The sequence below is a fragment of the Syngnathoides biaculeatus genome, chromosome 1 (assembly GCF_019802595.1).
Source record: "Syngnathoides biaculeatus isolate LvHL_M chromosome 1, ASM1980259v1, whole genome shotgun sequence".
In the NCBI taxonomy this organism is placed as follows: domain Eukaryota; kingdom Metazoa; phylum Chordata; class Actinopteri; order Syngnathiformes; family Syngnathidae; genus Syngnathoides; species Syngnathoides biaculeatus.
Window position 1 is genome coordinate 12,903,502 of NC_084640.1, and position 15,745 is coordinate 12,919,246.

A 15,745-nucleotide genomic window follows, 5' to 3' on the forward strand; every position below is an offset into this window, starting at 1 on the left:
ACGTTCATCTACGTTCAGCAGTATTCTCATTGGATATATGATTTTTTTGGGGGGGTTATGTAAAGATGTATTAAGATGTATCCTAAATTGCAAGCGTGTATCATTTTCATGTTTTGTCGTTGTTCTGTAAACTTCTTTTCAAGTTGTGTTCTTGTTAGGATTTGTCCCAAGATGTACCTATGCAGGTTATGGTGTATCGTTTCAGAGATAAATAAAGATACAATCTCCCTTTTAACAATTTAATATTGTAATCCTCTGTTTTTGAGTCATACAGGTGCTGTATATGCATTTTTCTGAAATTGTTCAGTATTGTGTGGATGTTGTTTGCACTGCTTTGTACTGACAGCTGTCTCAAATATTTTTGTATTTGAGGTGAACAAGAATAATAGTAGTTGATCGGAATTATCGATACAGCTGTTGTAAATTGCGCAGGCGGACACAATATCTCGGTTGGAACTGAAAAGTTCTGCTGGGAACCTTGCTTTTTTCCTCCAGCATCACTAATAGATAAAAGATAAAATGAAAACATGGACCATTTTCGAATAGAAACATACGCCGCGTTGGCCCCTCTGATCTTGGCCAATTAGACCCACGGCGCAGAAGGAGTGGCCGTGATCACGTTGCAACCAATTTGTGCAACGGCGGCGTGGGGGGGCAAATTGTCATGCGGCGGTGTGAAAGCGCAAATAGGTTTCTCATTTGAACCCATGCTGCGCACGCACTATGCTGGGGAGGGGGGTGTATTTTCTGAGAGAGATTGACTCGCTAGTCTAGATATTCTGAACTTGGAGACCTTCCGCGTGTCGAAATTGGGAAAAGAAATATGAATCAAGTAGTCAGTGATGGGATGACAGGGGTCGGTGTTTACTCTATCTGGTGGTAGAGGGCCGACTCATGTCAGAAGGCCCAAGTGTGGACCTGACCCCCCCCCCCACCCCAAAACAAAAAAAAAAAAAATCTGTACAACTAAAATGGTGAAATAGTGTTTATCACTTGAATTCAACAATTTTCAGCACTTCAAACATATTTATTGTTTTTGGAAGCAAATCACCAAAATCTCTTCAGGTTTTTTTTTTTTAAGTTTGCCACTAATTTACAAGCCATTAAATGCATAGAAACGACAGCACGATATCTATGCGAAATATTTTCCATAGATTTTGTTTTATGAGGAATTTAGTTGATTTCAGGCAGTTTCTCCTTCTACTTGCAGTACCTAAAACGTCCATCGAGGGTGTTTTTAATCTGACATCGCTTCATAGCCTTTCGAATACTTTATCATCATTCTGCTGCGGCTGCTGCTTTTTGATCGAAAAGAAACAATGTTTGACAAAAATAGATCAATATTAAGTAAAACGATGTTGACTATTAGGTGTTGAAATTGATTTAACGGTACACTGAATGAAAAAAAAAAAAAAGGCACCGCCCAACGTGGGGCTCGAACCCACGACCCTGAGATTAAGAGTCTCATGCTCTACCGACTGAGCTAGCCGGGCGAAGTGAAGAGCAACCGCGAGCAGAGTCACTTGAACTATGTCGACCACCGTACAACGTGTAATTATATTTTAGTTTTGTCACACGGCAGTACTTTCTCTTCTGTATGAGACATGAAAAAATGTTGACATGTAAGACATCAACTAACGACCACAAATCCTTCATTCTTGCCCCCATGTTTGTCTGTCCTTTCATTCACATTGTCACGTGATTTTCAGCATTTTCGTTTCAAGTCTTTGGCATCCACCTGCTAAACCGACGCGTCCGTCAAACGTGAGTCTCGCATTTAAACAAACACTCTGCCGACAATGTCCTAATCACCGCCGTGTTTGTCTGGTTCTCCCCTTGAGGCATTAACATGTGAAAGACCCTCCAGACTGTGAACTTATTTGAACTCTGACCTTTTCCTCTGTGTGTCTCAGACAAAAAAAAAAAAAAAAAAAAAATGAAGCTGCAGCTGAGTTGGATGAAGGGACGGACGGAGAACTTCCAATCAGTTCTCACCAGTCGACTCCCATCCACGTCGGCCTGTCGCGTCTGCAATCGGCCGGCAGAGAGTGAGTGGGAATAAGTGATAATTACAAGTGGCCCTAACTTGTTTTGTTAATTATGCGCCTTGCTCCGCCCCTCGCGTCCTGGCCTTATTTGAAACGCATTATGGGAACCGTGCAGACAATCAAATAGCACTTGCAATAATGAGGAGGAAGACCTCGGATTCGACCGGCCGTTCTTATTTCACACCTCCCGAGATTTGCATTCCGAAATACTTTTTTTTTTTTGCATTATTTTCGAGTTCACCTTCGCTTCACCTCATGCAGTTAAAACTATTGCCTTACTATAATTTACAGATGCTGTTGTTCTTGTGAGCTTATTGAAAGATTTTATAGCCATTTGGATGTCTGTTGCTAACTAAAACAACAGCACCTACAAAGGCACATAAAACTGTCGCACTTAGTGTGCATTGTGACGTGCGCTCAGTTGTACGTTGGGGTCGCCACAGCGTGTCATTTCTCGAACCTCGTCTCCAAAACATCCAACTTTGGCTGTCCCTCGAATGAGCTCATTTCTAATCCTATCCAACCTGGTCACTCCGAGCGAGAACCTCAACATCTTCATTTCTGCGACCTCAAGTTCTGCTTCCTGTTGTCTCTTCAGCGCCGTCTCTAATCCGTAGATCATGGCCGGCCTCACCACTGTTTTATAAACTTTTCCCTTCATCCTAGCGGAGACTCTTCTGTCGCATAGAACACCAGACACCTTCCGCCAACTGTTCCAACCCGTTTCTTCACTTCCTTACCACGCTCACCATTGCTCAGGATTATATATTCGATATATTCTGTTTTACTTCCTTTCCAGTGCGTGCCTCCATCTTTCTAATTGTTCCTCCGCCTGCTCCCTGCTTTCACTGCAGATCACAATATCAACTGCGAACATCACGGTCCAAGGGGATTCCAGTCTAACCTCGTCTGTCAGCCTATCGATTACTACCGCAAACAGGAAGGGGCTCAGCGCGGAACCCTGATGCAGTCCCACCTCCGCTGCTTGTCGTCATTTCTCAATATTACTTTTTAATTTTGTTTTAAACTCCGGCTTGCCCCTGGCTATTATTTGCGGCAAACACAGGTTCGTAGTCTCCATTTTTACACGTCAGTGTCATACTGGGATATATTTCAATATCAGAAAACCTGAAAAAAATTATCAAAACAATATTAACTTAAATCTCATAGGGGCATAAACCTCATACAGTATTTGGTTTTAATTTACTATATTTTCCAATGATCTCTTAAGATGAAGTGAACAACGCTCCTTTGGGAATTGTGTGTGGATAACAATATACAAAGAGTTTTGACGATAAGTTTTACGGTTCCGTCAGAAAGCTTCCTTAAATACCTCCAGCATTTCTGCACATGAATTAGTCTAATGCGAGGATTCCTGCGCACACACCCTTCAGAATCTCTTCAAGCGCATTCGCCTGTATGAAAACACACATGTGCCCCAGACACGGTGCACTTTCTCACAGCGCCGCCCAGACACACTCGCGCACACACATACACACACACACACACAGATACACACACATATCCACAGTGTGATGCAGACAGTTTGAAGGGCCTCATCTCGCCCGCCTTTTCTTTGGCTGTCTGCTCCGTCTGACCCAAGCTCTTTACACGTCTAATTAAGTAGTCAGACCCTCCAGCGCGCCGTGACGCACTCACGGCTGATTTCTGCCCAATGATTTGTGCCCCCGGATCGGGTCGATATTGTTTTGTCGCCATCTCGCCGTCGGTGGTGTGGGAACGCTCGTTCAATAGCGGGCCGCTAGACGGTTGTTGTGCGACTCCGTGGAGGGACCCCGGGAGAAAACGGCGTGGAATGGTCTCTCGGTGACAAAATGAACACTCCCATGAGTCACAGGCTCTTTGTCATCCATTCGGCGTCTCGGCCCAACCTCCAACAAATCAAAAATCACCCCAAAAATGTGACAATTTGCAATGGAAGGAAACATTTGTGGGATCCTGGTTAGGGTTGCTGGACAAAACATTTTCATTTCTGACTTCTTCTTTTTTTCGCTTTACAGTAGAATCCTGAAGGTTTTTGTGCAAATACAAACTACTATTTGGAACTGTTGGTAATTCTCTCCATCTTTTCTCAGGCTCCAACTCCATCTGAAGACAAACTGCACCAAAGGGTGATACCGCCACCCCCATGCTTCACTGTCGGTATGTTGAAAATCTCTCAAATGCACGAGCCCACCCCCCCCCCCCAAATATACACGACACAACGACCACTTATGCCACAGGTGTCAAAGTCAAGGCCCAGGGGCCAGATCCGGCCCGCCAGATGATTTTATGTGGACCGCAAAGGCAAATCATATGTGTCAACCGCCATGATTATTGTTCAAATCTGGACCAAAATTTCAAATTGACATCTCATTAATGATAACAGTGAGGTATTGTAAGCATTTTTTTTGTGTGTTCTTCCCAAGCAACAACAGTTGAAAAACACATTCTCCTTGTTTTCTAATTACAAACCTAGTTCATAAATTCCATGTGGATATATGACGAGGCGGTCAAAGATTTTTATGGTTTCACAGTCATAACGGCCCGATGAGGGAAACCGGAACTCCAATGCAACCCGCGACAAAAAAACAACTTTGACACCCCTGACTTATGCTCATGTTGTCCGTTCCTTAGCAGGAATTAAAGTTGCTCAGTGCTTTTTTGGAAGACAAAAAATTGTTGCTAGAGGAATCGTTAAAAGTCGCTCAATAAAATTTATCAAATCACTTATAGGCAGCACTGACTGCTCCTTTTTGTGGCGAGAGTAGAAGCTGCGGAACACATCAATAGGGACGAAAATAATGGTTCACTAATAAACTTAAATTAATCGATAAAATCACTTCGCCTTTCGGGACCAGTTCCAAATCCCATGAATAATGTGTCAAACATATGGATATGTATTTAGCAGTAATTAACTGCTCTTCATGAATGAATTGTTATTCAGTAGCATTGTTGTTGTTTTTCTCACTTAACCGTGGTATATAAACAGTGGACTATAACTAGCAACGCTTTCAGTGGAAAATGAAGGTGTTAGGTGCTTGTTTTGGGCAAGGAATTGAGTGTGACATGAAAAGATTTGACCTCAGGGGCGGATGGACAATGGTCACTTCCTCCCTAATTCGTCACCTTACAAGACATTATTGACCCACGGAGGGGGCGGTGGCTCTGTGTGACCTTCTCCAATGGCCTTTTAAATCTTCAAGTTTATTGACCTTTGACCCGCGCGACAGAAAAATAATGAGTCAAGTTGCGAAGTCTTAACTGAAGTGAAAAAGTGAAGACCATTCGAATGGATTGGAATTCACAGGATAACTCGTAATGTGAAATTTTCTATCTTGATACCGTACAGCGTTTATGCCACAAGTGATTTAAAACATATAAGATCAATATTTGATGCCGGCCGGTGTATTGATACTGTATCGTAAAAAAAATATTGATGTTGATTGATATTGAGTCCATGTTTTCCTGAAGCAATCAGCGAATTGAAAAAAAAGAGTATTAAAAATTACATTTATCTGAAATTGTTTTTTAAAATGAAAAATACGATTACAATTTATTTCAGTTCGAATCATCCAAAGTGTAGAAACATAAAACGTTTTAGCACATCGTCAGTTTATGTCAGAGCCCATAATTTTGCTGGCACGGATTTGGTCTTCGTTTTCCAGCTTTGCTCTTGAACTTGAACTCATTTCCTTCACACCGCCCAATTTCACAGCACCCAGTAACCCCCCCCCCCCCCCCCCCATCCCACCCCAGGCCGTCACCCATCAGTCCCCCGCGGCCCCTCCCCCTAGCACCGTGTCTGTCTTTGTGAGGCTGTCTTCCTTGACTCTCCGCATCCCCAGTCTGGCCCTCTGCAACCTCGCCCCCCCCCCCCACTCCCTCAGAGCCATTCTTCACCATAAGGTCCCACCCGCCCTCCGACAGGGACTCGCTAGGCAGCATGCTAATCAGGCTCTTGGCTGCACTTCCCACGATTTTTCCCTCCCAGACGTGAGCTTTTGTCTTGTTATTGATTCCATTGTAATCAGACGGTTCCCGTAACTTTTCTGCTGTCTGGGCCAGCGGGTCTACCTCTCATATGGCCACCCCCCACCCCAGCCCAGCCGCCCCCCGCCCCCCGCCCATTCATCAGGACTCACAGTCTCATTAATAAGTCAGAGTCAAGGATGCTTGAGTTTACACCATCTGAAGTAGCGCTCAAAGTTGCATTCGCAGTGGGAGTTAGGAATGAAAGATTTTTTTTTGAGGTGTCAACTACTTATGTGAAGTTCACTAGATGCCACCCCCCCCCCCAAAAAAAAAAACTGCATTACTGACTTTTTAAATGGGCTAACTTGTACATTTAAAGGGCGGCACAGTGGCTCAGCTGGGACGCGTTGGGCTCACGGTTGTGAGGTCCCGGGTTCATTCCCAGACCTCCCTGTGTGGTGTTTGCATGTTCTCCCCGTGCCTGCGTGGGTTTTTTTTTCCGGGCACTCGGGTTTCCTCCCACATCCCAAAAAACATTCAACATTAATTGGACACTTTAAATTGCCCCTAGGTGGGATTGTGAGTGCGGCTATTTGTTTTTTTGTGTCCTACGATTGGCTGGCAACCAGTTGAGGGTGTAACCTGCTTCCTGCCCGTTGACAGCTGGGACAGCCGCGGCACTTGTGAGGATAAGCAGCGAAGAACATGGATGGATGTACATCAATTATGTCATGTGGTTCAGTTGGTAGAGCCAGTTGTCCAGTGACAAAAAGGTCGACATTTTGAATCCTAACTCTTAATGTCAGTTGTTTGGGCCAGAACTTGAACTCTAAACTGCTCCCTTATTGGTCTTGTAGTGCCTTGCATGGAAAAAAAAACACTAATAATGATCACTTTATGATAACGGCTGCTCTCTTTTCATTTTTATAACAGGTGGTTTGGTAAATTAATTGTACTCACAATTTATTTAGATTTTTGTCCCCCATGTTGATGTGCTGCTACTTGTTGCTCGCCATACTTCGTAGGGGAAAATCATTAGTGCATAAGTGTGTGATCAAAAAAATAATAATCATAAAGATTAGATTCTCATTGTGGGAAAGTGCGCACAATTTGGGCAATATTTATCTTTTCTGGATTGTGTATAAAACAAATGCTGTATCCATTTTCCCAGCTCTGAAGCACACATTGTTACGGGCTCTCTATGAGAAAGAAAACGTGTGATTGGTGCTTTTTACAGACTTGAAATCAGTCACACGCTGTTGCCTTTTACTTGATGAAATATGAGACTTAAATAATATCACAGCAGCATCAGGAAGTCACGGCCTGTGCCTCCTTAAGAACAGCTGCACTCCGTTTCAGCCCAGATGTGACTGCGGTTCACCTTCGTGATTGTGCACGGCGTATAAACATTGATCAGCCGACGGGAACGCAAGCGTGACAGCTGGTTCTGTCCGAGCGGAATGTTTTTTATCATTTCATGCGAATTGACGAAAAGCCACTTAACGTAGGCCAAGTACTTATCAAGATCCCCCCGACCCACATCCCCCCCCCAAAAAAAAAACTGTCATGAAAAACAAAATAGATGCAATCATATATCGTCTCATGTAAACTTTTTTTTTTATTGACTGTATCGACAATAGCAAAATTTGCATAGTACAAAGTTATGTGCAAACAGAGTGCGGAACATGTGCAACAGTAAGTCATAGTGCATTTTTGTAAAAAATAAAATCTCACCAAATAGTATTATTACATCCTCACAGCCCAACACAAGTCAAATGAACTCGTAAAACATTTAGAATTGCACATCTGCTCGTATACATTAATTTCTTCAATTTAGCTCTCTGAACCCGTATCAAACCGTTAACGTGCAAAGCCAACAACATTTTTTATGTGCAAAGAATCCATAATGCAAAACTACCGAGTGTATTTTTTTAACCGCATCATTAATACCCATTACATAATGATTGTAAGCAGTGCGTTGTGTCCACATTGCAGACAGATTGTCAAAAATTTGATTGTTTGCATCGAATCGAATCATGATATCACCAGTGTTGTACAAAAAAAATCCATTAAAAAAATGTAAATTTGGCATTTGCCCTTCCAAATCTACAACTATCCTCTTTTTCTAATGAGTTTCAACTGAATTACGTAATGAACACAAGTCCGTATGATAACACAATAATATGAGTATGTGTATGTGTCTGCACAATGCTACAAATATTAATTTAACATATATTATGAAAGCATTTCACATCATCCATCCCGTCTCCCGTCCATCAGAAGCAAAGCTGCCGGTTTGTTGTCGTTTCCCCAGTTTTAACAGCTTTTGTAGTTCAGGAAAAATTGTCCACACACACTGTAATAAGACAGACAGTGTACATTAATTATGTATTTACAGACATGAACAGTGTAATAGAAACCCGGATGCTTAAATTTTAAATCACACGTAAAATGAAAAGCTACCCAATGTTAAATTTGACGTTCGATAGTCGTTTTTTTTTCCCTTTACATTGTAAACTGTAGATTACTACCCGCAGATGGTACACTAATATGGCCGCCAGCCTCCTCCTCCTCATCCCTCCATCATTGTCTCAACTACCCAACACGTTTTCTCCCACGCTCTTATTCCAACACGGGGGTTACGAGCCCTGATTGGGTCACCATGGCAACCCCGCATCGGCACGGTCCTGATTGGCGTACACACTAATTATGCAGCTCGTATGCTTAAGGTGGGGGGGGGGGGGAACAAAAGTGGAGGCCGTATTGAAATGCACAGCTAAATAAAACATTGCGTGGTTGGGAGATTAACGAATGGGGAGGAACCTCCCCCCGGGTTATTTATTCATCTTCAAATTGCATATCGTAACCAAACGCATTTGCAGATTTTGGACTTTTTAGTTACGTTTTAGTTAGCCTGGGAAAACGACTACTTTAGATCAAGAGAAGCTAATGGCTAAAGCTAATTGTATGTAAACGGCACCGACACAGAATGGCAGGGACAAAGTTGACCTGGCAATTTCCCGCCATAGCCGTAAAGGTGGGACAAGCTCTTCTACCATCTTGGTGAAAGCAATTGTTGCTCAAATAGTTTTGAGTATTTTCATCGCGACAAATGCGGCCACTGACGGGACGCAGTGTTGTTTTGTGAAAATGCTGAATTAGCGAAGTATCCCACTTCCCTGGGTTCTATATAAAGATCAGAGATGGATAGCACAAACACTGACGTTAAAGCAAAGTCGACCTGGCAATTTTCCGTCTTAGGAGGTAGTATCAGAAATCTCTGATGACAGGACAAAATGTTGCCGTGTGAAAGGATTCAGACTGGTGCGGCTTCTTCGCCGGGCGGCTGCGTGAAACGGGCACGTCTGCGTTACGAGTGTGAGAACGGAATCAGCGGGGTCGGGGTTCGTGTTTGTATGCGGGCTTGGCCGGCGGGGGGCCCCGCGCTGACAATGGCCGCCATTGTTTACCAATCTCCCTCGTCCATTAATCAGGGCCATCCAGCTCTAATTGGCGTTTTGGTTAAGCTGGTCCGCAGACTCCCGCTCCCTCCACTGGCCTAAATAATGGCGTTACGCCACAAGTGCCGCCGCGCATTGGGGAGGACAATGTGTCGCTTGTCTGAGGGGCCGGGGAAGGACACTCCCCCCCCCCCCCCCCACACACACACACACACACACAAACACCCCCCACCCCAAATAAACCTCACACACAAGCACAAAGAAGGCCTCTCACTATTGAGATCTCACTGTCGCAGGCTGCCTCGCCTCATCTGCACCCCCCCCACGCTCTTCTTCTTCTTTTTCTTCTCACGTTTTCTTACTACACCTCTTCTTCCTCCCCAGCACACACGTCACCCCGAATCCTAGCCCCGCGTTGGGATGACCCTACCTACCGCCTTTATTGTCATTTGAAAACGACAAAACAAATTGCGACTTTCGCACGGTTTACACAAAAAGGCGAAAGTCAGAGTGTAAGTCGACGTATTCTCCATGGTAGCCTTTTTCTGAGGGCCATAATAAAAATAATAGTATGAAAATATATAACTAAATATACGGTACTCACAATTACAGTAGTTTGAGTTCCCTTATTCCGGTGACGACGTAGCATGAGTTTGTACATTTAACACACTTTTGTCCTAAAGATTAGTCATGCAATTTTAATTATAGGAAATATTTGCATTGAAAGCTATTTTAGGCCATAAAACAATTAAATAATTGGGAAAAAAAAAAGGAAGCAGTGCAGTTACTAAGCGTAACTTCTTGTGCCGCGTGACCAGGGGCTTGACTTTTAAAAACCCGCCACCCCGCCAGATGAGGGTGATTTTTAGCAATGGCGCCCACTACTGAATTTTGGAAAGATTTATGTCATGCTGAGTGACAAGTAACTCTGGGAAAACAGTAGAAACAGGAAGAAGAAGAAGAAACTGAAGTTGTCAAGGCCTGGATCTGACCACATATTCTTATGCTGCTGTGTAAACTACTTCTCTGTGCGCCATTGATAACCTTGAGATTTTTACAAATAATTGCAGTAAATATTTGGATGAAAAAAACTAGTCAGCCCTAAATATAAATCAAGGATGATGACCTAAGACAAAGTGTCGTATATTGTAAACCGAGGGCCCTCTCTGTGTGTAATGAGTATTTGTGGGAGGGTATGATGAGCAGATGGCATCAAATTGTCCCACGGGCCATAGTTTCCCTACACCCCCTTGTCAGGCCTGGCCAATTATGGCACCTCGCAGTTATCGATGTCCGCTGCTTTCCAATACCGAAAGATCGCAATCATCACATCGAAGTGGCACAAAATGTCAGACGAGAACCAAAAAAAAAACGCTCGGCGGCGACGCCCGAGCCGCAGCTGCCCACAAAAATGGCAGCTGCCCAATAGCCGTCGCCGCTTAGCTTCCTCCTCTCTCATCCCCCCACTCTCCGCCCGGGGCAGGGTGGCGAGGGCTACAATTAACACAGCGGCGATAATTAACACCGTTTTGAGGCTGGGCGATGGCGCGGAAAAGCATGGAGGCTCACGTAACGTGTGATGAGCGAGGGGGGGTGGCCGCGATGCGTTTTCTCGCCGTGCTGCCATTTTGTGCCAGTCTTTCACCTAAGATGGTGGCAGGGCTGTGACTTGTATGCGTGGGAGAGGAAGGGGTGGAGGAAGAGAGAGGAGGATTATGGGATTGAGGAGGGAGTCGCATTGCTGAGGCGGGCATGATGCAACGACGGACACATGCGCGTTATTTCCGTTCACACGTCACGAAGCTACAAAACCAGGTGGTCATTTTTCTGTATTGAAAAAAAACAACACGTTCATTTACATGAGATTAATATTTGGTGCGCATATTAACAAAACACACATGAGGGCGCACACACACATGCACACACACGCGCACACAACACAGCCGTTCTCATGGTATGGTCTGCCCCCAAGCATGCAAATGACATTCATTATGCAAATGCATACAAATCAGGCCCGACCATCTGAGAAGGCGAGCTGGGAAGAAAAAAAAAGAGCGAAAGAAAGAAATTAAGTGAATGAGGGTAAAGCGAGGAGAAAGGAGGATGTGAAAACACAAAACGATGTAAAAGTGTGTTTTTTTTTCCTGGGGACCGGGTGGGGGGAGGTCTACACCTTTTTTTAAGTAATGCCAAACAGTCACTCTCGCACAAAGATCCCCCAAAATGGCCACATGACAGCTGAAACAAATACTCCGCCATTTCCCAACGTTACCTACAGCGTCTGCGGCGACCTATAAAGTACATACTTGTTGGACGGCGTCAAGAGGACGAGAGAAGTGAGGGTCAGGTATTAAAACTTCACACACGCCTCTCCCGGAGCTGCGGAATATGAGTAAAACCGCATACTTCGAGTGTACTACCACTTTGCACTTACTCAAACGCCCTAACATGCCACCAAATGCCACGGAAGCCCTGTCTAATATAGGAACCTTCTACATTACCCCCCCTTCCACCCTCTTTTTGTGTCTGTGCCATTTACACACAACATTAACATGGAAAAATTACAGGAGTGGAATGGTACCACTTTAATTAACACTGCGCCATGATTTTTAAGTTATACCTTTATAACACGTTAATAAATCTGTTACTAATGTATTGTAAACACCTGAAAATGACTTGCGAGGTTCAGCTTCTTTTTTTTTTTTTTTTTTTTGGGAGGTCCAAGCTACACTGCCACAATTTACAGCTCACGTTCAGGTAGACGTTTATTAAGTGTTAAAACTAATTAATTACCAGTGTATAAACACTTTATAAAACCCCAATAAGGGTTGCCAGATTCTTTTTTTTTATGTGGTGCTTAAACGTAGACTTTTCATAAAGATTTTAATTTGAGGACGTTTTACGGCGCTGAGGTGTGTTTGCCTCACACACACACACACACACACACACATGCACACGCACTTCTGACACGCATGCACACGTACACACTCAAACACACTTGACACACTGTCGCAAACGATTCCGAAAGTAGGGAAAAACAAAGAGGATGGCAGAGTGGAGGTGCTCCAAATGAAACCGAATTTGCATCGCGTGCTCCTTTTTATTTCACAATTGCAAAGGATACAGAGCAATCGCTTTATGTGGCGTCAGAAGGTTCTACGTAACTAAGATCCACGAAGGACATTTGAATGAACGCTTAAGTGAGGATTGTTTTTTTAACTGATTGACGGGAGTGGTAAACCTAAGGCACATGGGCCGTGGACATCCCCCACAAGCATTTGATCATCCAAACAGTTTTTATAAAATTCAAAACATTCAACCCAGAAATAATATTTTACATTGTAAGCCTGGTCATGGAATTATGTAGTCTTTTTGAACCTAGAGTCATATTACTTGGAAAAAAAACATTACTAAAAATGTATTTATTTTCTTTATGCCTGTCTTGATCGTCAATTATCAAGGTCACACGCAAAGGCTGAGAGGAGCAGCTGCATGCTTCTGGTTTGTTGAGATTTTTCTCTTGTGTTATGAAAACTTTCAAAAATAACCTCAGCAATTATCCTCCCAGGGTAACAATATAAAACTGTGCTAATCATATTTTCCCCTCAGGGAAATTGATTTCTGCTCTGCCTAAAACATGAAATATTACACTGAATGGGCACCTTTTATTTATTTATTTATGACTTAGTCATTATTATTTACAATTCCATACCTACATTCAGAGGTTTGGTGTCACTGAGATAATTTCACATTTTTCTTGCAACAAAGTGAATTAATTAACATTGTCCAAATGTTTTTACGACCAATGTTATCCTTATTGAATGCAACAGTTTTTTCTTTGAAAATAAATAGATAATAAATTAATAAGGACATTTTATATATATATATATATATATATATATATATATATATATATACACATACACAATGCATTTATAGATATGTATAATGTAATATGTATATATTTTTTACACGACAGTGCACCATCAAATTTAAATAAATGGAAATTATTAAATAAATCGGGTCCACGAGAGCATTTTGTTACATTTTTTATCCCACAATGTGCACTAAAAAAATATCATTCTAATTTGATCCCATTTAATATGATTTTAAGAAGCGTTTGCAGCAGCAGTTTGGATTGAGAAGTAGCCCCACAGTGCCGCTCAAGTCCACATGTACCACCATGAACACACCAATTAGCATATCACACATGCAACCTTTTTTTTTTTTTTTTTTACACACCAGCTCACCTTTTTTTTTTTTCCCCCACCTGACCCTGATGTCACACACACATCATATCGTGTGTGTTGTTGTTGATTTTCCTTCAGCGGTGAAGGCATGTAATGGGATTCTTGTTACTTTCGGTTATCTAGCTTTATGAAGAATGTACAGCACTCATACAGCTAGATAACCAAAGATAACAGACAACCCCTCGGGCCTCAACACACGCACACACACTACACTGCCTCTTATGTACCTGTAAAGACCAAATAAAAATTAGAGAACACATATATTATGATTATGTGAAGAGGGCTCATAAATAAAAATAGGAAGTGCACATTTTACACTTGCATACATGTCCTGTAATACTCAGTTAACGGTGGACTTCAGTGGTGTCTTCTGTTTCATCCTGAGCAATATATGAAATCTCATTTTTAAAATCTCTTACATGCTATAACTAGTAATGCTTGATGTGCTGAGTAAAGGATTACCTTGGAGAGAATGCAGCTAGTTTTAACAGCTTTTACCATTTCAAGTATCAATTTTCAATCATTTGCAGCCTATTTGGGTTGCATTTTGATAAGGGTTCAAGTTGCTTTCGAAGTCATAGGTATAAAATATATTGTGCATATTTTCCACTCCAAATTTTATTTTGCGAACATTTTGAAATGAAGTTGGATTTCAAATATTGCTCTTGTTTGTCTTTGTGTGTGTTTTACAATGTTTACAATGGGCCCTTTCCCCTTTTTGTTTTGAATGCAGAAAGGGGGAGGAGACAGTGGGTAAGTGACGTCACCACGCGCGCGTGGGCAGAGGTGTGATCACTAATTAACACAAACACACGCACAGACTTGTGATCATTAATTCACATACACGCACACACACACACACACACACACGCTATAACCAGTGAACAATGTAACTAATAAAAAAAAAACAGCGTGTGAAGAAATGATTCTTAAATTAGTTTGGATTTTTCCTGCACACAAATTAATTAAATGTTTCATTTGATTTTTTTAATTTCTATTTTACGTATTTAAATTCCATTTTTCCATTGTAGGACGTTTTAGCTTCAATGTTGCTGTATGAAACTTTCAAATAACGTGGTGTACAGTCAAAACATTTTTTTTAATTAAAACGTTTGAATGAAGTTCAGAATGGAACTCTATATGTTGCTAACATGCAGGCAAGGGGATATAATTGGAAATACATATTTATATAAATGGGCCCACTCGTACTCGCAGCTGGCCTGCACTGCGGTGTGTGTTGCGGCAGTAAAATGACAAAATGTTACGTCAGGAACATAAAACGGTGCTGTGCCGTAAATGCTACCAAGTGTGTGTTTGCGAGAGGGGGGACGAATAAATGCACAGGTGTTAATATTAATAATCATAACAATGAACATACCTATTAGGTTGAGGCACCTAATCATCCCAAGTTCCAGCATGATGCTTGAGGATCCTATATGACGTAAACGTAACAAATATTATGAAAAGTTGACCACATCAAAATCAACATGTCTTTTATGGCATGAAGTCAAAATGATCTGTTGGCAGTCACGTGTGTCCTTCGTATTAAAATGGTCCAAAGTGACATTAATCCAGAGAGTGAGGAGCCTTATGTAATCATGCACGTCATCGTATGGGCTGCGTTTGGCGGTGGCGTGAACGCAACACTTGTTTTAAGTTACGACAGTACCTTGCTTTTTCAATCTTTTGCGTTGTTTTGTATTGTTTTAAAAACATCACAGCCTAATCCATTCATTGCAATTTTGATCTTTTTGTGAGTGGCGTGAACGCAACTGTTAAATTCAAGTTCCGTCCTTTGCCTGGTTCGTGTTGTTGTTTTTTTGCACCTTTTAGGTCCTTTTTGTTTGTTTGTTATGTCTTAAAAACTGTAAATCGTTATTTGCAAAGAAGCAAGTCGCTTTATAGGCCTGAATGCATCTGCTCAGTTCAAGTGCAATATCTTCAAAAATATCACAATCTTTCAGTGTAATTTCATGTGGGACTTGTGCGAGCGATGAATGATGAGTTCAAG

The 15,745-nt window shown here is 42.2% G+C and overlaps 1 non-coding gene across 1 annotated transcript; it reads right to left on the reverse strand.

Annotated features, from left to right (window-relative positions):
• Window positions 1-1,420: 1,420 nt before the first annotated feature.
• Window positions 1,421-1,493, reverse strand: trnak-cuu (transfer RNA lysine (anticodon CUU)). The gene has a single exon. It is a non-coding gene; the product is annotated as a tRNA-Lys (tRNA).
• Window positions 1,494-15,745: the final 14,252 nt, after the last annotated feature.